This window comes from Lissotriton helveticus, chromosome 1_1, assembly GCF_964261635.1.
Source record: "Lissotriton helveticus chromosome 1_1, aLisHel1.1, whole genome shotgun sequence".
Taxonomy (NCBI): Eukaryota; Metazoa; Chordata; class Amphibia; order Caudata; family Salamandridae; genus Lissotriton; species Lissotriton helveticus.
The window spans coordinates 1,702,174,853-1,702,202,337 of NC_136057.1; positions in this window are offsets into that span (position 1 = coordinate 1,702,174,853).

Consider the following 27,485-nt stretch of genomic DNA (forward strand, 5'->3'; position numbering starts at 1 on the left):
ACAACTTGGCCAGCCTAAAATGGACATCACCATAGCAAACCAGTCACATCTAGACCTAGGCCCGGCTGACACTCTGGCGACTAGCAGGCTTCTAACTAAACACCTGCAACCACACTTTGACCTGCTGCACTGCACTGTGTGTTTCATAATGTGTGATACAGCATTGTAGTGCAGTGATGTGGACACCAGTGCTGAAATGTACTACCCTAACCCAAGAGGCATGGTCCGTAGAGGATATGAACTAGCAAATTTTCAGATGCCGCAGCCTGTAGATCACACAATTTGAAGGCGCTGTCCGGAAGGCCCTTATTATTAATGGCACAACTCAGCTCTCAAGCACACCTCGATACAGGGCGAAAAGGAGCATTGTAAATAGGGGACCATTGTGTTTTAGTGCAGTGATGCAAACACCAGCACTAAAATGTGTTAGTCTGATCCCCAATGCAAGGTACTTGGCAGGACTGCCCTTACAATAAGCTCAACTGCCTGTCATTCACAAGCATTTGCAATGCAATAGGTCTCGCTTTTATAGGAGTTAGAGCAGTTGGCATTGTAAATGACAATGTCTTTTACCTATGTGTTTTGGTTTGGAGTGCAGTGGCCTTTGGGATTTTATAAATGTTTAGCGAAGCAATATATTATCCTGGGTGCTGTGCCGCCAGAGATTGAATAGCTATACAATTACCGTACAGTGGGTCATGCAGTCTGATTCAGGAATACATGCTTGCCCCAACTACATCTTTAGCTGACATTTCACTATCAAATTGAGCCTATTGTCAACAGCTGGCCTTTTATTATAAACACAGGATTTCCCTTATTGTTTTTTAATGCACATATATACTCCATAAAAAATCCATAAGTAACATCGAGCTTGTAGTAAGGAAAAGAAAAGTGCACACAGATGCCACAGACAATTTTAGTTTAACGAGCTAAATTCTTTCTATCAGTGAGATAAAAAATTAAAGAAACAATCACGCAGCAGGGCTAATGTTCCAATGGAATCTCTTATAATTTTTTAGAAGCATTTTGTACAGTTTTGAAAAGCTCATTTGGAGTGTTGTTCCCAGTTCTGGGGACCAGTCTAGAGGCTTGTGGCCATTTCTGCAAGCCACAGCTACAGTAGGGTGTGCTTTTGAAAAAGGCCACATTGTGTTTGTGGGTGGGTATAAGAAGCTGGCATAGTATATTAGGTCCACTAATGTAAGTGGGCACCTTGGGCCAGTCCAGGCAACCCTTATGGTGATTTAATAGGTCTTAGACAACCGTAGAAAGCTCTGCAAATGGTAGCTGTGGAGAGCAGCCTTCAGGCTTAGTCCAGAAGGAGTGTAAAGCACTTTGTTTTACCAGAATGCAATCTTATAGTATAGATTAAGTGAAAAGAACCACACCAAGTATTTATAAAAATATGTATTTATTATAGAATACTCTCTAGTTAGTACGTTCCAATATCTCCAACACGGAGATTAACACATTCCACACAATACTTTAGCAAGAAATACAGTAAAAAGCAAGAAATACACAGAGGGCCCCAGGGGGGACCAAACCATACATTAAGAAATTGGTATGAGAACCACAACTCGAATCAGGACAATGTCGAGAGGATGTAGAATTGCTGGGTGTATGAAGTTGGAATCTGATCTTATGGTTACCCCCACTTTTTTCCTGGTGTTTTGCTGGTTTTTGACTAGTCTGACTGTGATCCTGCTATCCAGGACCCTAGTCCATCTGCTTTCTCCCTTAAATTGCAATGCATGTACTTTAGGTACACTCGGGTACCCTTATCAGTCCCTAGTGTAAGGTACACCATGTACCCAGGGCATAGGTACCCCAGATGCCTCCCATGGGCTGCAGCATGTATTATGCCATCCATGAGAGGCCATCCAAATTAACACGACAGGCCTGCTACTGTAAACTGTGTAAGATGGTGCTTACACCACTTACTGAGATATAGGTTCACTATATCTCTCTAAATCACTACACTTAAAAACCTATTAGTCATCCCTTTGGCAGGCCTTATCAATCCTGAAGGCAGGGTGTTTGATTTTACGTGAGGGTGCCCCTGCATGAGCAGAGCCCCTCTGCAGCCTTCGGAGTCCCTTCTCCGGGGTTGTCTGCGATGCAGCCAGACATATATGTTTAAGTGCATTATAACCTCGCAGTAAATACAAACTTTAAAACAGCTTCTTAGAAATATGTTGTGTTTGATGTCAAACACCTTGGAATCATACCTCCACACCAATAACTGGTGTGGGCGGTATGATTCCTCCCTTCTAGAACCACTAATGGGGGTCACCAGTCTACCCGGTACCAGCTTTCTCAACCATGGCAGCACAAAATTGATGTTGCCAGCCACAGGCACGGGTCTGCTCTCCTGCTGCTGAGCCAAGCTCGCGAAGAGGAAGGCATGACAATAGGCATCCTGTCACAGGGAGGCGTAACCACCTCCCAGACAGGATTTAGTGTATTGGGGCTGGGTGGGTGCACTCTCTGAATGCCAGAAAGTCTGCACTTAAGGGACATTTGGTGTCCCTATGCATAGTCCGGTTCAAACCAGTTCTAGCGTGAAACTGGACAAAGGACATGGGCGTAGCCACCCCTCTGTCCTGCCCCTCCCACAGAAGGGTCCACAGAATATTTCCAACCCCTTCCAATGGGTAAAAAGTGGGTTACCTGATCACAGGACTTGAAATTTTACCTGGACAAGATTCTGCTAAGAAGAAACCAAGTACTTTAACTGCCTGCACGATGCTGCACGACTGAAGAATCTCGCTTGGAGTAAAGGAGTTACTCCCCTGCAAAAGCAGGCACTTAAAAGGAGGTGGGTTCCCCAAAGTCCCTGCCTTCTCAGTGATTCTGAGACCTGTATCCCATGTGGGGACCGTGCAACCCTAACCCCTGTGCACCGCGTACTTTTGCAGTTGCATATGCTTAGTGATGATTCCTGAGCCTGTGGTTTGGACTTAGTGTAGTCCTGACACCGAGCAGTATTCGCCTCAAAGATTTCCAGCCTCCACTCCACAAGTGTCCTGTGGGCTGGTCATTTGCTTATTTCCTTAAGGTCTCCTCGCGATCCCTGGTTCGTTGGCCTGTGGGTCCTATCGAGGGTCACTTTGTGCATTCTTGGGTTTCCCTGGTTGCTCCAGATGTGCCCTGACTCTCCATTGCTTGGGGAGTCCCCTGGACCTTGCTGGTCCACCTCGTAACCTGTTTCCTCTGAGTTGCAGTTACCAAGGCTTGTTGGTGCTGCAGACAGACATCGACTCCTCAGTTCTCACCTCTCGACATCCTTTGTGGGACAGCTCACCCCTGGATTCTGGTCCCCATGGCTGCAGAGTCAAACAACCCTTCTTTGCACCTGAAGCACCCAACATCAGTGGGCTTTCGACTACCGAGCCCCTGGTCACCAGAAGTGACCCAGACTCTGTCCCCTCTGCTTTCAGGTTCCTCTCACCTTGAATCCAGGCTTAGATTCCACCGGACACTCTTCGCCTTCCTGGCAGCAGTACTTCTTTGCAGCTCTCCATTGAAAATGACGAAGGTTTCCGACACCACTTGACAGCTATGCACCCGGCTCCTCTGGGATAGGTAACACGGGTACCTCGGTACTCACTGGTGGGTTGGCCTTAGAACCTCATATGTTCCAAAGGGTTTGCTTGAAGTCCTCTTAGAAGTGTCCTTAAACTGTAATTTTCCAACCACAACTTTCCCATGGAGTTGTACGGAGCACGTGTCCGTGTTTCCTCACTGCACCCGTCCTCCTTGGGCTCCCTGTGTCACGTCCTCTAGGCACTGTGTCTATTGAAGTCGTGATTGTTATACCAATTTCTTTTGTATATGGTTCGGTCTCCCCCTGGAGCCCTCTGTGTATTGTGCTATTTACGAATGTTCTATTGATTCAGAAATGTGTGCTTTCCGTTCTAATCTTGTGTAGAGCTTAGTAGAGATAGTTATATTAATAAATAAATATTTTTATATAACTACTGTGTGGTTCTCCATTCTTTTAGTCATTTACGAGGTGATATTCTGGTACAACAAGCTGCTTTACATTCCTTTAAGATTAAGCCTGAAGGCTGCTCTCCATAGCTACCACTAGGATAGCTTTCAATAAAGGTTATCTTTGACCTCATACATCATAAGGGTCGTGTGGACTGGTACAAGGTGCCCACTTTAATTAGTGAACAGCATATACCAACCCACCTTCTCACACTGGGGACCCACAGAACCACCCCAGGTAAGTAGATAGGGACCCCACAGAGAGCGTGTGCAGGGTGGGAACACAACCTTGTGCTCCGTATAAGTCTATGTGCAAGTCGGGGTTGGATTTTTAAAGATTGAGGACCCTTACCAGTGGACCCTAAAAGAGCCCCTTGGAAGACAGAAGTTTGGAAAGCCACTCCACACGTGCATATCCTAGTACCCACATTACCTACACCTGGGAGGTCAGGTGCATATGTGTGAAGTGGTGTTGGAAACCAATGTCTAACCCAATGGAGGACTTCAGGAAAGTGCCACTGCTGGAAGAAGAGAAAGTGTCTGTGGGAATGGAAACATGGATTCTTGAAGAGTAGTACCTGAAAGCAGAGGGGACAGAATCTAAGTCACTCAGGAGTGACCAGGGGACTTGGAAGACGAATGCCCTCAGATGTCGGGTGCTTCATGGAAGATGACAATGACCTTGACTGTTGGACACGGCCTCGTGGCGTGGTCCGACCCCTTCCGCATGGAGGGCCCAGGACGACATCGGCCCTCCATTTACCTACTATCGACCCCCCTGACACGCACATTCACGCCCGCACAGAACTGAGCCTGCTGCTAGCTACCGACGATGGGGTCGAAGACGACTCCGAGCCCTTGCCCGACCTCTTAAAGTGCACTGAGAAGGACGGCTCCGTCGAAGGGATCTCTCTCTCTCCCGACCTGACCCCCGCACAGCGCCGAGACTGCCAAGAACTGTTGGGACAATTCACAGATCTGTTCTCCCTCACCCCCGGGGTTACACAATGGTGTGTCCACGATGTCGACACCGGGGACAATCAGCCAGTACGACACCGGGCCTACCGGGTCCCCGACCGAGTTCGGGCCTGCATCCAGACGGAAGTTACCAAGATGCTGGCCCTGGGGGTGGTCGAACCCTCCGACAGTCCCTGGGCCAGCCCAGTTGTCCTGGTCCCCAAGGCCGCCGCACCTGGCACCCCGCCAGAACTCCGGTTTTGCGTCGACTACCGGGGACTGAATGCTGTTACCAGAACCGACGCACATCCCATCCCCCGGGCCGACGAACTGATCGACCGCCTGGGGGTCGCCAAGTACCTCAGTACCTTCGACCTCACCACCGGGTATTGGCAGATCGGCCTCACCCCTGGCGCCCAGGAGCGATCAGCCTTCTCCACACCCGACGGCCACTTCCAGTTCAAAGTGATGCCCTTCGGCATGAAAAACGCCCCGGCCACCTTCCAGAGACTAGTAAACAAAGTACTGGCGGGGCTAGAAGACTTCAGTGCCGCCTACCTAGACGACATTGCGGTCTACAGCCTCCACTGGGCCGAGCACCTGAAACACCTCTGGGAAGTCCTGACAGCCCTCTGCCGGGCCGGACTAACTGTGAAGGCCAGCAAATGCCAGATAGGCCAAGGGTCCGTGACCTATCTGGGACACCAAGTGGGGAGCGGCCAAGTGGCTCCCCTCCAACCCAAGATCGACGCCATCGTAGCCTGGGAGCCCCCGGTCAACCAGACCGCCGTCCGAGCCTTCCTGGGGCTCACTGGGTACTATTGGCGTTTTATCAAGAACTATGGGAGCATTGTGGGGCCCCTCACGGAACTGACCTCGAAGAACCAGCCCCAGAAAATGCAGTGGACACCCGCGTGTCAGGTGGCCTTCGAGACCTTGAAAGCAGCCATGTGTACCGCCCCTGTGCTCCAGGCCCCCGACTACAGCCGAGAGTTTGTGGTCCAGACCGACGCCTCGGAACACGGCATCGGGGCGGTCCTGTCGCAAATTGACTCCGAGGGAACTGACCATCCTGTGGCCTTCATCAGCCGGCGGCTGCTGGCCCGAGAACAGCGATGGAGCACCATCGAGAGAGAGGCCTTCGCGGTCGTGTGGGCCCTCAAGAAACTCAGGCCCTACCTCTTCGGCACCCACTTCCGGGTGCAGACTGACCACCAACCCTTAAGGTGGCTGATGCAGATGCGCGGCGAAAATCCGAAACTGTTGCGATGGTCCATCTCCCTCCAAGGCATGGATTTCACTGTGGAGCATCGCCCTGGCAGCGACCACGCCAACGCTGATGGCCTGTCCCGGTTTTTCCGCCTCGACGAAGAGAGCCCCCAGGAAGATGGGTGACTCTCCCCGCCTTCAGCTGGAGGGGACGTGTGTTGGACACGGCCTCGTGGCGTGGTCCGACCCCTTCCGCATGGAGGGCCCAGGACGACATCGGCCCTCCATTTACCTACTATCGACCCCCCTGACATGCACATTCACGAAACCGTCGGCGAGAGCAGCCTCCCCGGCCGCCTACAACCCCTCCCTGGTACCCCGGCGGAACCTGCTCGCCAACGCTGCCAGCCTGGCAACCTGACCAGGCCACCCTTTCCGGCCGACTCCATCTCGGGGCCATCACGACCCGAACACGTGGCCGCAGCCATCCCCGGCCCCGGCCCCAGCAAAGCCCCGACATTGAGGCACCAAGATCCTCCTAGGTGGTAAAGTGGCCACTCGACAAGATCCCGGAGGAGGAGAGTTTCGATGGGCCCCCAGCCGCCCCCGGACGCCTGGTATCAATCGCCCTCCAGCCTCCCTGGGCGCTGGCTCCACCCCCCTGCTGGGTGTCTGGACACCTTCATCCCGGCCCCTCTGACCCCCAGGCGCGAGGGTCCGGACATCAAAGCCCTCCAGTCCTATATCTGGGCCAGCCCTGGATTAGGACGGCAGTTGTATCTGGAGTCGAAGCCCTGCTGACCTCGTAGCGGCTGATCCTGGTCCGAACTCTTGCACCTGGAACCTTCGAGGCCCTGCTGACGCTGTCGCGGCCTGACCAAGCTGAACTATCTTCGAGGCCCTGCTGACGCTGTCGCGGCCTGACCAAGCTGAACTATCTTCGAGGCCCTGCTGACGCTGTCGCGGCCTGACCAAGCTGACCCACCTTCGAGGCCCTGCTGACGCTGTCGCGGCCTGACCAAGCTGAACCACCTTCGAGGCCCTGCTGACGCTGTCGCGGCCTGACCAAGCTGAACTATCTTCGAGGCCCTGCTGACGCTGTCGCGGCCTGACCAAGCTGACCCACCTTCGAGGCCCTGCTGACGCTGTCGCGGTCTGACCAAGCTGAACCACCTTCGAGGCCCTGCTGACGCTGTCGCGGCCTGACCAAGCTGAACCACCTTCGAGGCCCTGCTGACGCTGTCGCGGCCTGACCACGCTGAACTATCTTCGAGGCCCTGCTGACGCTGACGCGGCCTGACCAAGCTGAACCACCCTCGAGGCCCTGCTGACGCTGTCGCGGCCTGACCCCTTGAACTATCCACGCACCAGTGGGTGCCAAGACTTTCCCGCTACCCCCTTTCCCCGAGACCACGACTTTAAGGATCCCTCGATCCTTGCCCGCTATCCCGCCAAGAACTTGCTTTGATTACTTATATAAAGATTCTTATGAATATCCTTCCTGTGTGGCGTCTATCTGTAAGTAGTGTGATTGCTCTGCTGTTACGATTGTAGGAGAGCAGCCTCGCCAAGGAGGCCTCCCTACGGCGCTCGGCCTGTTCCAAAAAGAGAGGTGGGTCTCGGGGCGGACAGTCAGACACCTTCTGTCTCCCCTGGGGTCGCCTTTCCAACATTGACTCTGCAGCAGTGAGGACCAGCCAATGCTGACGAAGACCAGGACCTGGGTTCAAGCTGTCCTACAAAGGATGTCGAGTGCTATGGGGTCGGTGTCCGGCAGAAGCCCAACAAGCATTGACAAATGCAACCCACGCAGGAATCAAAGAAGGAGCAACGTTGGGACATGCAAGGTCCAGGGGACTCACCAAAAGTAGCGGAGTCAGGGCAGGTCCCGAGCAATCAGGGGAGCCCAAAAGAAACAAGTGTGACCCTCAAATAGACCTACAGGCTGGAGGCATTGGAGTCGTGAGAGGACCTCAAGCAGCTCACCAAAAGATGCAAGCCACGATGAAAACGATGCGGTGTGGCTGAAGATTATGGTCACAGGAGATGCTCGAGGTTGGGGCTACAGGTAGCCCGAAGGTCTTCTTGGAAGGAAGCCAATAAGCCTTTGCAAATGCAAGTTGAATACAGTGCACAGTGGTTCGGTTATTGCAACCCCTACATGGGATACTGGCCTCAAACTTGGTGAGAGGGCAGGGCAGGCCTCAGGAGCTGTGGAAAATCACCACTTGTGTTGCAGAGCCCACAGAGTCTAGAGGAGCTCAGGTTCTGCAGACCGGTCGACTTAGCTGTGGTGCCTGCAAAAGCAGGAGAGTGACTCCTTTACTCCAAGGGATATTACTTCAGGTGTGCTTGATGCTGCACACTCCTTGGAAGGTTCCTGTATGATATACAGGCACAGACGATGCAGCAGACTGGAAGGGAGATGAAGTCAGGCCCAAGCAAAGTCCAGCGAAGTCCAGAGTGACCAGACGGTAGAAGTCCAGTGGTGTCCTATCTGAATCTTATCCCACAACGAATCTAGGGACCTATACCCAGGGAAACCCTTAAGTACCCTAGGGTTGGGAAGATTCAGGGGACCCTCCCAGGGGAGGGTCTGGCCAGGGGAGAGGTTCCTTCCATGTCTTTTGTCCAGTCTCGCGCCATAGTGGGGGCCGATGGCTCCCAGGACTGCTTTGAACTGGACTATGCACAGGGAAACCAAATGTGCACCTCATGCAGACTTTCTGGCGCTGGCAAGCGCAGCCACCCAGTCCCAATACACTAAATCCTGTCTGGACAGGATGCTATTGTTCCACCTTTCTCTGCTCGAGCTTGGCTCAGCAGCAGGAGGGCAGAAATGTGTCTCTGGTTGGCAGCCACCATTTTGTGCTGTCAAGGTCTAGAAGGCTAGTAAAATCGAATGAGAATTCCAGTTGTGCGGCATTGATATCAGATATCGAAGTTTTCGACTGTTCTGGCATTCTTAATTACCAAACAAAATCGTATATTGCAAGACTCAACCAGACGGTGGATATCTTTAATTTAAATATCCAGCCACTATTGCTTAACACAAGACTCGAACTGGAGGGTGGACCTCTTTAATCCCTTGACTCATGCCGGATACCTTTCTAGGATCCCAACCATGTCCTTTTACTAAAGTAGGATGACTTGATCCCAATCTTCTGGAGGACATCCACACTGGATCTTCATCAGTCATTATGCATCTCTAGAATCCATTTATCGGATTCCTTGTTCACGTGGCTGTCCTCATCGTTTTCCACAGTCCTGAAGAAGACCTGCCTTGACGCTTGACAATCTGTGCAATTTCTGTGTCAAAACATTGACGCTATTTTCATTTATGTCCATAAAGTCTCCTTGACTCGACTTTAAAAAATCCTCATTGGGTCTTGTGAATTCATGTTACAAAATTGGATATAGGACAGAAACACTTAAAATAATTAATTTACCAGGGTCACATATGTATGTCATGTATATAGCCCATCACTGATTTCACTTGTCACCTAATTTCACAACAGTCACCTACTTTGTTTCGCCGCGATTTCATTGTTCCTGTGACAGCCATATTTAATTCTCTTGTAAATAGGAAAAGAGTAAAAAACAGGGCCGAACTGGCCATTGTGGGCACCAGGCAATCCCCCGGTGCACCGCAAGGGTGGGGGCCGGTTTTGGGACCCTGGGGGGCGTTTTTAATTTATTATAGCTGCAAAATCGGCCCTGTAACAAAATCGGCCGAAAACCGGCCCGGCAAAGACCTCGGTCGCACCCCCAACCTCTCCCCCCAGGGGGCCGGCCGAGCACTTTGCCAGGGCCGGTTTTGGTTCCCAGTCCGGCCCTGGTAAAAAATACTCTGTTCTCACAACTCATGTCCTCAGAACCAATTGTTGATTATAGTACCAATACCCAGGTTCTGAGGGACACAGGGTTATCCCATTATCTTTAATGGTCCGGGTCTAGAAGGCTGGTACCGGGAACACTCAGCGCCTAACGGAGGGCTATTCCCATGCTTGGACTCATACCCCCACACCATTTACGATGTGGAGGCATGATTCCAACATGTTTGATACCAAACATGATAGGATTTATTGCAGCCGTTTTCGAGATGGTCATCATCTAATTACACAGTGCCCCTCTACATAGTATATGGCTGCTTCACTTACAATCCAAGAGAATGGACTCCGTAGGCTGCAGGGGTGTTCTGCTCATGCAGGGGCACCCTCTCACTTAGAACCAAGCACTCTGCTTTCAGGATTGTAAAGGCCTGCTATTGGGGTGACTTATAGGTTTTAAGTGAAGTGACCCTTAGATATAGTAAACCTATATCTTAAGTAAGTGGTGCAGGCACAAACTTACACAGGCTGCAATAGCAGGCATGTAGTTCCATTTTGAATGGTCTCTAATGGGTGGCATAATACATGCTTCAGCCCATTGGAGACCTCTGGGGTACCTATGCCCTGGGCAGGCGTGCAACACCCATTGGGCCCACGGGGCTTCAGCCCCCCCGTCATGTGTGTTAGCCCAGCGGAGACAGCTTCACGGGCTGGCGACTGTCTAATTGCAGCCGCACCCAAGTACTTAATAGGTCTTTAAAAGACCATTTACGTGTAAATTAGGGTCTGTTGTGTGTTCACCCCTTCTTACAGCCACTCTGTCCGTGGTTGGAAGAATTAGCCCCCCGAAATATTTTCCATCCCCCCCCCCCCAAATTTGGCTCTAGTTGCCCGCCTGGCATTGAGTACATGGGTACCATACACCAGGGACTGACAAGGGTACCCCAGTATCCAATCTGGGGTATACCTCAGTGCTGAACACAATAGTTTAAGGAGAAGGCAGAGAGACTGAGGTCCTGATTAGCAGGATCCCAGTCAGACTAGTCATAAATAGCCTCACATCAAGCAAAAAGGGGGGGTAACCATAGAAGTAAATCCTACTTTTCTACACAACCCCCCATCCCCCCCGACGTGAAGAGATGAGACTAACCTTACCCAGTTGAGCCTTCATTTTCTAAGTAGAAATATCTGGAGAGTCCATCTGCATTGGCATAGTTACTCCCAGGTCTAAGTTCCACTGTATAGCTCATGCCCTGTAGGGAAATGGACCACCTCAAAAGTTTGGGGTTTTCACCCTTCATCTGTTTTAGCCATAAGAGTGGCTTATGGTCTGTCTGTACAATGAAGTGAGTGCCAAACAAGTATGGCCTCAACTTCTTCAGGGCCCAGACCACGGCAAATTACTTCCTCTCTAAAGCTGACCAACATTTCTCTCTGGGGGTCAACCTTCTGCTGATAAAAGCTAATGGTTGATCCTGGCCCTCTGCATGAAGTTGAGACAACACAGCACCTACCCCCCAACTCAGATGCATCTGTTTGGACAATGAATTGCTTAGAGTAGTCAGAACTCTACAAAATGGGAGCGGTGCTCATGGCCTGCTTGAGGTCATCAAATGCCTTCTGACAGCTAACTGTTCACTGAACTTTCTTGAGCATTTTCTTAGAGGTCAGATCATTCAAAAGGGTCACTATGGACCCAAACCATTTGACAAATCTTCTGAAGTACCCAGTCAGGTCCAAGAAAGCTCTGACCGGAGTCTGGGTAGTTGGAGCAACCAATCCATAATGGTCTGGATTTTGCTCTGAAGTGGTTGAACCTGCCTCCACCCACAAGGTGGCCCAGGTATACAACCTTGCTCTGCCCTAGCCGGCACTTGGTGGCCTTGATAGTGAGGCCTTCTTTCTGCAGAGCCTCCAAAACAATCTTCAGGTGGACCATTTGATCCTCCCAGGTGGAGCTAAAGACAGTTTTATCATCTAGATACGCTGCAATATAGGCTTCCAGACCTGTGAGAACGTTATTCACCAGCCTTTGGAATGTGGCAGGTGCATTTTTCAAGCCAAAGGGCATCACAATAAATTGGTAATGCCCACTAGGGGTTGAAAATGTTTTTGGGTTGGCATCCTCAGCTAGCCTGATTTGCCAATAGCCAGGAGTAAGGTAAAATGTGCTTAGGAACTTGGCTGAGGCCAAAGTATCAATAAGCTCACCTGCCCTAGGAGTTGGATGAGCATCAGTCCTGGTGACTGCATTGAGTCCCCTGTAGTCAACACAAAACCTCATCTCTCTTGTTGCACCCATGGTGTGAGGTTTTGGTAAAAGGACTACTGGACTAGCCCAAGGGCTATCTGAGGGCTCAATTACTCCCAATTCAATCATCTTTTGGACCTTTGTCCTGATGCAATCTCTGACATGTCCAGGCTGCATGTAAATCCTATATTTAACAGGTAGACTCTCACATGTGTCCACTTCATGTGTACACCAGGTGGTTTGACTGGGAGTCAAAGAAAAAATATGCCTATATTGATTGAGGACCTTCCTGCAATCAATCTGCTGTTGGTCAGTGAGGCTACCTGCCAAGGCTGCACCATCTACTGACCCATCATCAGGGTTTTGTGAGAGGAGATCAGGGAGAGGGTCACTCTCTTCATCCTTTCCCTCATCAGTTGCCATGAGCAAGCCCATGTCAGCCCTGTCCACAAAAGGTTTTAGCCTGTTCACATGAAGCCCCCTATGGGGGCTTCTGGGAGTGCCAAGTACCACCAGGTAGGTGACCTCACCCTTTTGCTCCATGATAGTGTGGGGTCCAATCCACTTGTCCTGGAGAGCTGCTGGAGCCACAGGTTCCAACGCCCACACTTTCTGTCTGGTAAACAGTCAGGACAGCCTTTAGGTCATGCCAAGCTTTTTGCAATTCTTGGCTGGCCTCCAGGTTTTTACTTGCCTTCTTCATGTACACAGACATCATGGAATGGAGACCAAGTACATAATCCACCATGTCTTGTTTGGGAGGTTTGAGAAGCAACTCCCATCCCTCCTTCGCCAGGTACAGGGACCTCTAACTGGATGCCTAAACAGAAGTTCAAAAGGGCTGTAACCAACCCCCTTCTGAGGGATCTATCTGTAGACAAAGAGAAGGCAGGGCAGAAGGACATCCCATTTTCACCTAAGCTTTTCTGGGAGGCCCATGATCATACCCTTTAGCGTTTTGTTGAATCTTTCAACTAACCCATTTCATTGAGGATGTTAGGGTATGGTGAATTTATAATTGACACCACACTCCTTCCACACTGAAGTAATATAACTTGACATGAAGTTGGTACCTCTGTTAGTTAAAACCTCCTTTAGGGAAGCCCACTCTTGAACGAATTCCTAAGAGAGCCTTTGCCACCACAGGAGCTGTAGTGGTCCTAACGGGAATGGCCTCTGGGTACCTAGTGGCATGGTCCACCACCACTAGTATGTAACCGTGCCCAGATGCTGTAGGAAGGTTCATGGGACCAAGATATCAATCCCAACCCTCTCAAAGGGAATCCCAACCACTGGAAGTAGAATCAAGGGGGCCTTTGTGGTGCCACCTGCCTTACCACTAGCTTGGCAAGTGGCACAAGAGCGTCTTTGTGTCCTCAGACATGTGGGGCCAGTGAAAGTGAGGGACCTGCATGACCCAAGTCTTACTCTGCCCTAAGTGTCCTGCCAGGGGAATGTCATGTGCCAGGGTGAGTAGGAAGCTTCTGAACTTCAAGGGTATAACCAACCTCCAGGTGGATACAGGCTTGGGGTCTCTATCCTCTGAGTATAGAAGTCCCTCAACCTCAATGTCAGTTGGGTCCTATGGGACCCAACTGACATTTCCAGCAGCCTCAGCAGCAGCTTGCTGTCTGAGGGATTCAAGCGAGGGGCAGGTTTGCTGCTCCAAACTCAGGTCTGCCCTGGAAGGGCCCCCTGCCCCCAAGAACTCAACCTGATCAGACTCAAGTTCATCTGCGGCAGTTCCTTTACAGCACAGCTTTCCAAACTTTTTATGTTGGTGACACACTTTTTGGAGATGCATCATTTTGTGACACAGTAAGGCAGTGTGGCGAGCCAGCGAGCCCGAACCACCAAAGGGAGGCACGGGGGAAGGGGGAAGGGTCTCCCCCGGAAGACAATTTTGAAATAAAAGTGGGCAAATGGTCTTCCTCTTTCTGTCTCCCTCCCTCTGTCTCCATCCCTCTGTCGCCCTCCTCCCTCAGTCTGTCTCCCTCTGTCTGTCGCCCTCTGTCTCCCTCTCTCTGTCTCCGTCCCTCTGTCTCTGTCCCCCTGTCTCCATCCCTCTGTCTCCATCCCGCTGTCTCTGTCCCTCTATCTCCGTCCCTGTCTCCATCCCTCTGTCTCCGTCCCTCTGTCTCTGTCCCTCTGTCTCTGTCCCTCTGTCTCCGTCTCTCTATTTCCGTCCCTCTGTCTCCCTCTCTCTGTCTCCCTCTCTCTCTGTCTCCCTCTCTCTCTGTCTCCCTCTCTCTCTCTCCCTCTGTCTCCCTCCCTCTGTCTATCTGCCTCTGTCTGTCTCCCTCTCCTTCCCTCTGTCTCCCCCTGACTCCCTCCCTCAGTCTCACTCTGTCTCCCTTCCTCTCTGTCTCCTCCCGCTCCCTACCTCTGTCACCCTCTGACTCCCCCTCTCTCTCCCTTCCTCTCCCTCTCTGTCTCTGCCTGTCTCAGTCTCTGCCTCTATCTGTCTGTCCCTGTATCTGCCTCTATCTGTCCATCTGTCCATGTCTCCCTCCCTCTGTCTCCCTCTCTGTCTCTCTGCCTCTGTCTGTCTCTGCCTCTGTCCTTGTCTCTGCCTCTATCTGTCTGCCTGTCCCTGTCTACCTGTCTGTCCCTGTCTACCTGTCTGTCTCTGTCTACCTCCCTCTGTCTCTCTCCCTCTCTCTCTCTCTGTTTCTTTCTCTGTCTCCCTCCCTCTCTCTCTGTCTGTCACTTTCTCTGTCTCCCTCCCTCTCTGTCTCTTTCTCTGTCTCCCTCCCTCCCTCTCTCTCTCTATCTCCCTCCCTCTCTCTCCTCTGTCTCCCTCGCTCTCTCTCTCTCTCTCTCTCTCTCTCTCTCTCTCTCTCTCTCTCTCTCTCTGTCTCTCTCTCTCTATCTTCCTCCCTCTTGCCTGTCCCCTCTTGCCTGTCTCCCTCCTGTATGTCTCCCTCTTGCCTGTCTCCCTCTTGTCTGTCTCCCTCTTGTCTGTCTCCCTCTTGCCTGACTCCCTCCCTCTTTTCTCCCTACCTCTTGTCTCCCTCCCTCTTGCCTGTCTCCCTCTTGCCTGTCTCCCTCTTGCCTGTCTCCCTCTTGTCTGTCTCCCTCTTGTCTGTCTCCCTCCCTCCCTCTGTTTCCCTCCCTTTGTCTCCCTCCCTCTTGTCTCCCTCCCTCTTGTCTCTCTATTGTCTCCCTCCCTCTCGTCTGTCTCCCTCTTGCCTGTCTCCCTCTTGCCTGTCTCCCTCTAGTCTGTCTCCCTCTAGTCTGTCTCCCTCTTGACTGTCTCCCTCTTGTCTGTCTCCCTCTGTCTCCCTCCCTCTTGCCTGTCTCCCTCCCTCTTGCCTGACTGTCTCCCTCTTGTCTGTCTCTCTCCCTCTTGTCTCCCTCCCTCTTGCCTGTCTCCTCTTGCCTGTCTGCTCTTGCCTATCTGCCTCTTGCCTGTCTCCATCTTGCCTGTCTCCTTCTTGCATGTCTCCCTCCTGCCTGCCTCTCTCTTGTCTGTCTGTCTCCCTCATGCCTGTCTCCCTCTTGCCTGTCTCCATCTTGCCTGTCTCCCTCCATGTGTCTCCCTCCCTGTGTCTCCCTCCCTCCCTCTTGTCTCCCTCCCTCTTGTCTCCCTCCCTCTTGCCGGTCTCCTCTTGCATGTCTCCCTCTTGCATTTCTCCCTCTTGTCTGTCTCTCTCTTGTCTGTCGCCCTCCCTCTGTCGCCCTCCCTCTGTCACCCTCCTCCCTCTGTCTCCCTCCCTCTGTCGCCCTCCTCCATCTGTCTGTCTCCCTTCCACTGTTTCCCTTGATGAAGCGAGTTTCAGAATAATATTTCGTTCTGGCTCGCAAAGTTAAACTTCCATAATAATATAACCGAATTAAATGATTTGTGATGAATTATTAACCAACCTAGATTAAAATGCATTTACACGACACAAGGGACTAACTTATGTGCTCTTTGTTGCAAAAGCAAGTGCGTTGAAAATAATAAACTAACCTTGTCTATTGTCTTTGTCAGAATTAAATGCAGCTGTTTTAATTAATGGCATGTGCTTATTTGTGTGCTTACGTTATGTTCTACGTCTTATATGTAGCATAGGCTCGTGGAGAATCTTGCGGTCTAAAAGAAGAAGGTAGATAAAAACTCAGCTTTGTGTGCACAGCTAGGTAACATAAATAATGGGTTAATAATTAGCAACGGGGGTGGGTAACAGAATGGGTCTCAATTTTCTAATTAATTGATGTTTTGTGTTTGTTTAAATAATAGTTTTCGAGTGAGGCCTAAAGGGTACATCGAAAAATGGTGTTGTCAACTCCTGTCCAGAGAGAGCAAGAGCCCTGCATGGAAACTTTTACCACGTTGAAAAATATTTGCAAGCTCAAATAAAAATTGTTTTACGTGCTCTTGGTGAGACTGATTCAAGGACAGGAAGCGGCAAAGTTTGCCAAGCTAAGGAAGTCACGGCCTGTGATTTGCAAAATGTTTCTTTTTAAGGAAGCTGCATGACTTGAGAATAAGAGACAATGGACTCTAAGAAAAGCCCGATCTAGGCTTGGAGTAAGGTGATGACACCATATGAGCTGACATCAGTCAGCCAATGAGGACACTGGATGGCAGGGAAAAATATACTTTTAGTGAGATTAGTTAGACAGAAAGGTATAAAACTTGGCCCCTTTGACAGGAGGGCGCTTCTCGCTTTCCGATTCCTGATGGGCGTGTCGTGCTGTTGGACTTTTGGCGCACGTAAGGATAACAGGCTTTAATGACTTTACATTTTAGGTGGAGTGAGATTTAGTCAGGGAAATAGATTTAGGGATTGGAACACTGTTATTATGCTCTAACTCATACATGCTGATTTGCTTTGAAGATGTCAGTTCAAAAATTCATTTACCTTAAATGATGCTGCTTAATTTGCTAATAAATAAAGATTTCCTAATAAAATGCTTTTTCTTGAATAATAAAGTTAATAAATAGATTATTGAAACGACAAGCTGGTCTTGTTTATTCATGGTCTAGTTATCATCAGCTGATCCATTTGCCAAAGTGACTTAATTAATATGATAAACTGCAGTTGTATATACATTTGTAAATCGTTTGTGAATAGGTTTTATTAATTAGGTCACATGATTCAGTTGCCCAAAAAATTGTCTCGTTAGTATATGGGCCTTGTGAGAGTATTATGATTAATGGTGAGAATTGTGAAGTTGGGTAGCGGTGGTGAGACAGTTTTTCCTAAGGGGCGCTGGATCAATTCCTTGGTAGCAGAGTTCGGTTGCTATGGTAACTGACATGTTACATGGTAATTACATAGGATTGATGTTTAACACATGTTAAGTTTGTTGAGTTTGTTCAGTTGTTATATGTAGTTGAAAGGTTTTTTCCAGCAGTGTGAAAATTCCTAGTTGTGCCGGCAAGAGTAGTGTGACAGGTGAAGTTGCACAGTGCATTTGTTCTGTTTCAAAATAGTGGTATTGTCATATATCACTAGTGTTGTGGTCGTACAGCACACGTTTAGGGATTCTAGGTGTGTAAGGTAAAATGTATAGTGAGGATTGTCTATGAAATTCTAGCTTTTGAGTATAGGGACTTGGAGCCTGTTTTAAAACTCACTGTGAAAAGAGTAGTAGATTTTATCCAAGCTTGAGTGAAGGGTAAGGAAGTGTCGTCTATCTTACTGGCATATGAGGTTTTCTGGTGTGGGTTAAAGTCCTACCAAGATACATGTATGTATGGTTAGGGATTTTTCCGTCTGAATGTGCGTAAATGATTTTGTAATATCGATCGAGTCAAACTTTGAATTGTCACTATATGTGCATTCAGAGAGAAACGAGTTCGTTATTACCTGCTAGAAGGGTAGGGTAGCCTTACTTTATCAACAAATTTAAATATTCTGTGAGAATAGCGTCGTCTATTCCACGCAAAAGAATATCTGAGTGTCAGGAAAAACTATCACTTTATTTTAGCGAAACGGACAAATGGTTTGTTTTTCTGGAGTTACTAACTGAATTTCATTGAAAAGTTTTGTTAAAATGGCGCTGTGAAAATATTTTGTGAAGGAGGGGTGAGCTCAAGGAGCGAGAGACGAGAAGCTGCAGCGGCAGTGTACGTCACAGGGTCAGCGCTGTGATTGGCTAACATACGTCACAGTAAGCGCACTGATTGGTTCATGTGACTAAGACGAGCTGACAGCTGATTGGCTCATCCTGAAAGCAGTAATTCTATTGGTTGAGCAAGGTGGTGACGTAGCTTAACCTGATTGGCTTGTTGGTGTGTTTCGCGCACGGATTGGTTGGTTTTGCAGGACAATCAGGAAACATTTACGATCTATTCTAAAGTAAGCGGAATCATTTAAAAACATGGATTATTATTATATTAAAGAGAAAAAGAAACTTTCTTGGTTTCAGAAATTGAAAAATAAATTGAAACCTGATAAGAAAATTGAAACGCGAGGTGGAAGATTACTTCATAAGTACAAGACACCCGCAGCTTATATGCAAGGTGAATATGGTTATCATACTTGTCTTTGGATTGAGAATTGGATGGATTATACCAAGAATGATGGTGTTTTGGCATGGCCGGAAGATGGATCGTTTAACATTAAAGTTATGAAAAACTGAGACAAAATGATGACTCTTGATCCAAAGGCTAGGCCTACACAATTTGAGGCTTTAGCTGAATGGGAGGATGAGATGTTTGAATCGGAACGAGAGAATAGAGGCATAACAAAAGGTACTAGATTGGACATAAATAGGGAAACTCATGAGGATAGAATGCGTCGATGGAGACGTGGTGCATGTGATGGTTTGTATCCAGCAAGAACTGGTGAGGTAATTAGTCAGAATAAAGCCCAAAAGAAAATTAATAATGCTGAAGAAAGTGAATTAGAAGATGCAGTTTTAGAAGAGATTTATATTACGAAACCGAAAAAGCCTCCTCCTTATCAACCAGCTTGTACATGGTCTTCTCCGATGGTTCCTTCAGGAACTTCTCCTAGTGCTCCTCCTAGAGAAATCGTTGATGAGGCATCACCCAGATTTAGGGCCTCATTATGATTGCGGTGAATCCGCATACTCCGGGCCGGCGGAAGCCACCGCCGGCCCGGAGTATGCGGATTCACCGCCGCAGCCACATAGAACACCCACCGCCAGATTAGGATGGCGGTGGGATTGCGGTTGGACCAGCGGCGGACGGCAGGTCCGTCCGCCGCTGATCCGCGGGGTGGGGAGGGATATTTGGTGATGGTGTCTGCAAGACACCGTCAGCCAAATTAGGATTTGCACAGAGACATGCTTTTCCGCTGCGGCTTTTCTGCCGTGGAAAAGCATGTGGACTTTTGGGGGCCCGTTGCGGGCCCCCAGGGTGTCGGGGGGTGGGGGGTGCACATGGGGGGTACCTATGGTACCCCCCAACATTTACATGCACAAAGCGGCAGGCACCGCGCGGTGCCGGCCGCTTAGTGCATGTAAATGTAATACATGCATTTTTAACATTGCGGTGGGTGCTGCTTGAAGCAGCACCCGCCGCAATGTTATTAATACAGGATGTGACCGCCACCCTGGTGGTCACATCGTAATTTGCACGGAGGGACCGCCGCTGCCCCTGCGGACGGTCCCTCCTACTCTATGGTGGCGGACGGACTCAGGTCCGTCCGCCATCATAATCGGCCCCTGAATCCAAATAATGCAAAAACTCCTGAAAGAGTAGAAACAAGATCTAGTTCCAGTATATCTGGTGAAATTAGAAATTATGCTGAAACCCCAGTTCATAGAAACGATATCTCAAGAAATGTAATGAGAACAGAAAGATGTGAGGAAATCCCAAATACTTCAGAATATTTCCGATCAAAAGATGAATTAATACAGCAGTTAACAAAAAGCATGGAAGCAGTAACGGTACCAGTAACGATTGGACCTGTTCAACCAGTATTTGATCAAAGGGAAATTAGACACTCAGCTTTAACTATTCCATTAAATGCAGAAATTCAGAAAGTGGCTGAAAAATTTTATTCAGATTTATCAGAAATTCACCGAGAGAAAACAATGATGCCTGACTTAACTTTTAATCAAAGCTTCTCGAATAAAACTCCATCTGGTGCAGAATCTGATTCTGGAACTCCGGAAAAGAGCATAAATAAAATAGATTTAACGCAAACTCCACAAAGTTCAGAATTTAAATTACTTGATGTCGCAAAACTGAAAGCAGACTTGGAGGAATTAATTATTGGTACAATTGGACCTGACAATTTAAAGCAATATCAGGATGATGAATTATTGTTTATTTGCAAAAGCATACAATGGAAAACGAAAACAAAGTATGATCAATTAGAGGAATTAGCTGCTGAATTGGAAATTGATTTGAGTAGACAGAAACATTTGGGAAAGAGTTACAGAGTGGATTTCTCTGAAAAAGACATTGAGAGCATGAACACCACAGGTAGAATTATTCACATAAAAGAATTAATTGTGTTCCTAAAAAGATTAGGTGAATTAAGTAAGTGGAGAGTAAAATGGACAAAGAAAAGAGAGGAAGAAAGTAGAGAAAGAGGAGAGGTAGCAGGTCAGTTTCCAATGAGAGAAATTGCTGGTGGTGGATATGTACATGTTTCTTGGTCAAGACAGGACATTTTACTGTTTACAAATGATTTCCTCGGCTGAGAGAAAAACCTGTAGAATGGTATCGTCAGGTAGACAGATTTGTTAAGGTTTCAAAAGTTCTGTGGATTGATCTTGATGGATTCTTTGACATTGTTGTCCCGTCAGATCTTTGGACAGAATGTAAAATTTCTATAGATTGGCCCAAAGAAGAACCTGCTCGAGATAAGGTAACAGGTGATCCTTCAGCAGATGTTAGTAATCTGTATGATAAAGTAATTTTCTGGTTGAAAAACAAGATTCCCCCGAAAGAAGTTGATTGGGTTAAAATAGATAGAACAAATCAAGAGCCAAAAGAATCAGTACATTCATTCTATGAAAGATTATTACTGGTATTTAAACAATACAGTGGTTATGAAAAATTGAGTGAGAAGGACATGAGCCACTTTATTTACAGATTTGTTTATGGCTTAAGACCTGAAATTGGTGAAATGATTAGATCAGGAATAGTTGGCTGGCAATCACTCTCAGTTGATGACATTTTGAGAAAAGCTAAATATTGCAGTGATGAAATAGACGCAAAACAGAAAAAGCTGAAAGAAAAGGCAATGTGGGCACAGGTGAAGGTAGCTGAACAGCAAATAGCAACCCTCAGAAAACAAAAATGTTCATCAGAATCAAGGTAAATGTAAAGGTAATTTTAATAAGCAAAAATTAATGGGAAATATTGAAGAATTAAAGCAGAAACTCCCATGTTTTAATTGCAGCGAAATTGGACACTGGAAGCGCGAATGTAAAAATCCGCCCAGAAATTTAAAAAAATGCATCATTAAATCCACAGATGCAGAATGAGATAAATCTGCAGCAACAGCTACAGCGACAGGTAGTGAATCAGCAGAGTCAGATTCCACAACCGCCACTTCCAAATTGTGTAAATGTGCAGAGATACAATACAGAAACAGGATTCTGCGGAGGTGAACAGGTAAACAGATCACCACGAGTGAATGTGTCAAATGTTTCACAACAGTATTTGTTGAATGAAAATGGAGGGAGTGATTCTGATGATTACTTATGACGGTGCCTGAGAGAGGAGGAAGAGTGTGTGCTTGGAGCCACTCTTGAGGTAGATCAGGCTGGTCCATTTGTAAATGGGAAGGTGCATGATGTAGAAATCACTTTTCTAGTGGACACTGGTGCTACCCACTCTACTGTTAGATCAGTGGAAATAGAAAACCTACCTCTCTCGGGTGACAAGATTCAAGTAGTTGGAGTAGCTAATTAACAAATTAAAACAGATTTAATAGAACCAGTTAAAGTTGAAATTGGTAAATTTAAAGACAAACATAGATTTGTAGTTTGTAACAGCAGTCCTGTAAACTTGTTAGGAAGGGACATACTCTGCAAGATGAACTGCAAAATATATTGCTCACCGGATGGTATAGACCTTCAAACGCAAGAAGAAGATGGGCTTTACAGATTAACAATGTTAATGGTTGAAGGAGAGGAAAGTAAATTATTTCCTGCATTTGATAAAAATAATTTGCCTGAAGAATTAAAAGAGACAGGCAATGCTAAAATTTGGGATCTCACAGGAAGTGAAATGGGTTTGATGAAAAATGTGGACCCAGTTAAAATAACAGTAAAGCAAGGAGTAGATTTTCCAAACATTCCCCAGTATAAAATGAAAGCAGAAATTATTGAAGGTGTTATACCTGTAATTGATAAATTCATAAAACAAGGTGTTCTAAAAGAAATTGAGAGTAGTCCATGTAATTCACCGATTATGGGAATTAAAAAGCCAAACGGAACTTTTAGGATTGTTCAAGACCTGAGAAAGGTTAATCAGATAGTTGTTCCATGTCGCCCAGTTGTTCCAAACCCAGCAGTAATTCTTTATCAGATTCCGCATGATGCAGAATGGTATACAGTCATAGACCTCTGTAATGCATTCTTTACTGTTCCATTGCATCCAGAAAGTCAGCAAATTTTTGCGTTCAGGTTCCAGAACCGTATTCTAGCATGGTGTCGTATCCCTCAGGGGTATACAGAGAGTCCATCTATTTTTAACCAGTTGCTAAAGAAATCCTTGGAGAATCTAGATTTACCTGGAAAATCGACATTAGCGCAGTACATTGATGACCTCCTTGTAGCTGCAAAAACACGAGATAATTGTGTAACAGATACCATTACTCTTTTAAATCATTTGGCAGATGAGGGACATAAAGTATCTCCTGCAAAATTACAGTTTTGCAAACAAGAAGTAAAATACCTTGGTCACAGAATTGCAAAAGGAATCAGGCAAGTGACAACTGAGAGAATTAAAATGATTCAGGGAATGCAACCTCCAAAACACAGAGACAAGTCAGAATGTTTCTAGGAATGGTTGGTTATTGTCGTCAATGGATTAGTGGATTTTCAGTAATTGCAAAACCACTGCAGAGACTGACAAAAGCAGATATTAAAGACCCGATTAGTTTAACAGAAACAGAGTTACAAGCTTTTGAGCAATTAAAAAGAAGTTTATGTGAAGCACCTGCTTTAGGTATGCCTGATTACGAAAAGGAGTTTGAGCTGTATTGCAGTGAAAGGGAAGGATGTGCATTGTCAGTTCTAATTCAAAGACATGGAAAACTGAGAAAGCCAATAGCTTATTTCTCAGAAGTTCTTGATCCTGTTGCAAAAGCATTACCTGGCTGCTTGAAAGCAGTAGCTGCAACAAGTGTAAGCCTTGAACAGAGTGAGGGAATAATAATGGGATACCCTGTAAACGTATATGTACCCCATTCAGTTGAAATTCTTCTTACTAGAAGCAAAACTCAGCATTTGACAAGTAATAGGTTAACTAAATATGAGAAGGTTATTCTGGGATCAGATAATATATCGATCGCAAGATGTGTGAATTTAAATCCTTCCACATTATTGCCTGATGGAATTATAACAGAAATCAGAAATGAAAATGACATTGATCATGAATGCTTAGATGTTTTAGAATATTGTACAAAACCAAGGCAGGACATTAAAGATGTCCCGTTAACTGAATCAGATTTTGTTTATTTTGTTGATGGTTCATGCTTGAGAACAGATGAAGGTGTTTTGAGAGCAGCATATTCTGTCTGTACAGTTGCAGATGTAGTTGAAGCCTCTTGTCTCGAAGGAATTCGTTCAGCTCAAGTAGCAGAATTGATTGCTTTGATTCGTGCATGTGAAAGAGGTCAAAATTTAAAAGTTACCATAGTGACTGATAGTCAGTATGGATATGGCGTAGTCCATGACTATGGCCAGCTCTGGTCTCAAAGAGGTTATTTAACTTCAGCGGGAAATCCAATAAGAAATGCTGATTTGATTAAAAGGTTAATTGACGGAATTCAGCTGCCAGAGAAAATTGCTGTCGTGAAATGTACAGCGCACAGGAAGGGCGATGACTATATAACAAAGGGAAATGCTTATGCTGATGAAATCGCGAAGTTTTGCGCGAAAAATAATATGTCAATCGGGAGAAAAACAATGAACATGTTTTGAACTCACTTATGCTAACATCTGTAGTTGAGACATGGCAAGGAGTAAAAGATTTACAAGATGAGGCAGATGATGAGGAAAAAGACAAATGGTTAAAAGCAGGTTGCAGACAGCGGGAGGAAGATGAAATTTGGGTTTACAAAGATGACAGACCAGTTATGCCAGATAGCATGATTGCTGATATGGCTAGAATGTATCATGGACAAGGACACATTGGAAGAGATTCAATGATTAGGTTATTTAGGCAAACATGGTACAATCCAAAGTTCAGACTAATTGCAGAATCTTTTTGTCAGAGATGCCTGATCTGCCAGCAGATCAACCCAAACAGAAAAACAGTTATGAGTATGGGAACCATAGGACGGGAGGGTGGTCCTTTTACCAGATTGCAAATGGATTTCATTGACATGCCACCTCATAACAAGTTGAGATACGTCCTAGTGATTATCTGTCTGTTTTCGAGATGGGTGGAAGCGTTCCCAACACGTCACAATGATTCGGTTACTGTGGCTAAATTGCTTTTAAGGGAAATCATACCACGGTACGGTTTTCCAGTGACGGTCGAGACTGATCGTGGAACACATTTTGAAAACAGATTGTTCAAATTAGTTTGTGAAGCACTGAATATTAAGCAAAAGCTGCATTGTGCTTACAGACCAGAAGCATCAGGTGTTGTTGAGCAAGTGAATGGCACAATCAAAAATAGACTAGCTAAAATGTGTCTAGCTACAGGAATGAAGTGGACTGACGCACTTCCACTTGTTTTGATGTCATTGAGAAGTACTCCAGATAAAAAGACAGGTTTAAGCCCACATGAAATACTCATGGGCAGAGTCATGAGACAAGCCTTTGTACCAGTTGGTAAAATCATGAGCATTAATTATAGCGTCATTTTGGATTATTGCAAGAACCTTTCTGACGTCGTGACTTCTGTGTTCCATCAGGTGGGAACTGAAGTGTTAACAAGAGAAAAGGAACAAGCTCATGATCTGTTACCAGGAGACTGGGTGAGAACAAAAGTTCACCGGAGAAGAAACTGCCTAGTACCCAGGTTGCAGAAGACAAGACAGGTGATACTGTCACAACTAATGAGGTAAAGTGCAGAGGTTTGAAGAGGTGGATTCATGCAAGTCACACCATTCGTGTACCTCCACCTGAAAATCCTGACGAAGGTGACACTACAGCTGATTCAGTGTGGTTTTATTAGTTTTGGTTTGGTTAATTTTAGCTGTCATTTTTCCTTTTGGCATCGATAAGGAAGAGTATAAGACTAATATGACAAGTAAAGCTGTGGATAAACAAGATAACCGTAATGCTGTGGATAAACAAGATAACCGTAATGTAGTAGGCAAGTCTAACAGAGTTATTGAGCACAAACCAGAGATCCACCAAGATAGATCTGTTGGTGATTTTTCTAGTAATACTTTTTCAAGACTTTTATCTGAATATGTTAGAGTTATGGATGTAAAGGACTGTTACATTTGTGTGAAACTACCTGCTTCTGTTTCTGAGGGGGTTACATACAATATGCTTCCTCTTGCTTATGGCATAACTTGCAGTGTTATAGCTAGTTTATTTTATCAGACGGGTCGTTTAGAGTACTATTATTCCAATTATGACGAAATCTTTGCAAATCTAAAGGTTGACAAAAGCTTGAATAAACATAAACATGCTAAACAGATGAGGGAATTTTTCATTGTAACTAATGAACTTATGAGTATGCTTTTAGAAATAATTTAACTTGTAAATTGAGAGCTGAAGAAAAATCTTTCTTAAACGTAGTTGAAGAGAGAAAAGCGATTTATAAGCGTAACGAAATGCGGAAACAAATAAAATGTAAGTTTTGGCAAATTGAGGATGAAAAGCTAAATGGTAGAACTGAAAATGTTGCTATTCACATAGATAAACCTGTTAGTGGCAAGCTTTGCATTCGAAGAGATAATACTCTATTTGATACTTATTTTGTGGGTGCTAGTCAATGCGAAGACACATATCAGATCTTGGGTGGTTGGGGATTTAAAGGTGGTAAAGATCCAATTTTTCCTGGAATTTATTTTGTGTGTGGAGATAAAGCCTAATATAATCTCCCAGATCACTGGTATGGCACTTTCTATATCGGATTAGTTGTTCCAATTTTTTTTCATGTAGATCGAAATGTAAAGGGTTCATTTGAAATTAGCAATCATCTGAGTACATTCAGAAGGGAAAGTTTTTCAGAAATTTTGGGAGATATTTTTGGTGCAGTAATACCTTTTGTGGGTATAACCCTGAATGCAGTTAAAATCAGAAAAATGTCTACAACTGTTGACAGATTGTCTACTGATACTGCTAGTGGATTTCAATTAGTTGATACTGAACTTATTGCCATGAGATCAATGGTTATGCAGAACCGTCTTGCCCTTGATATTCTTTTAGCAATAGAGGGAGGAGTTTGTGGAATTTTGCATGTCCAGCATTGCTGTACATATATTCCAGATAAGAGTCAAAACATTGAGATGTATATCAAAAACATTACAGAATTACATTCAGAAATTGTACCTTAGAGCAAAAGATTTGCAGCAATCAAAAACTGGTTTCAAGAGATTGGTAGTTCAATTTTAGGCTAAATACTGTGTCCTTTATTAGCTATAGTTTTTGTGATATTTCTGCTAAAAATTAGTTGCATGTTACACAAGAGAAAGAAGTATCTTAGGGAAAAGAAGAGGATTTATAAGCTTAGAAAAGAACAGGAGAAGGAGATAGAATTAGAGGAGTTTCGTAGGTCACAATATGAGAGTTACAAACAAACAGCTGAGTCGAAAGTTTAGAAACACTAATACTGTGATTATCAAAACATGTTCAAGGGTATTAAAATTTTGCTAAAAATTTTGGGTGTAGTTTGGTGATTTTTAAATCACCAGATGAGGGAGTTGATGGAGTGAGTTTCAGAATAATATTTTGTTCTGGCTCGCAAAGTTAAACTTCCATAATAATATAACCGAATTAAATGATTTGTGATGAATTATTAACCAACCTAGATTAAAATGCATTTACATGACACGAGGGACTAGCTTATGTGCTCTTTGTTGCAAAAGCAAGTGCGTTGAAAATAATAAACTAACCTTGTCTATTGTCTTTGTCAGAATTAAATGCAGCTGTTTTAATTAATGGCATGTGCTTATTTGTGTGCTTACGTTATG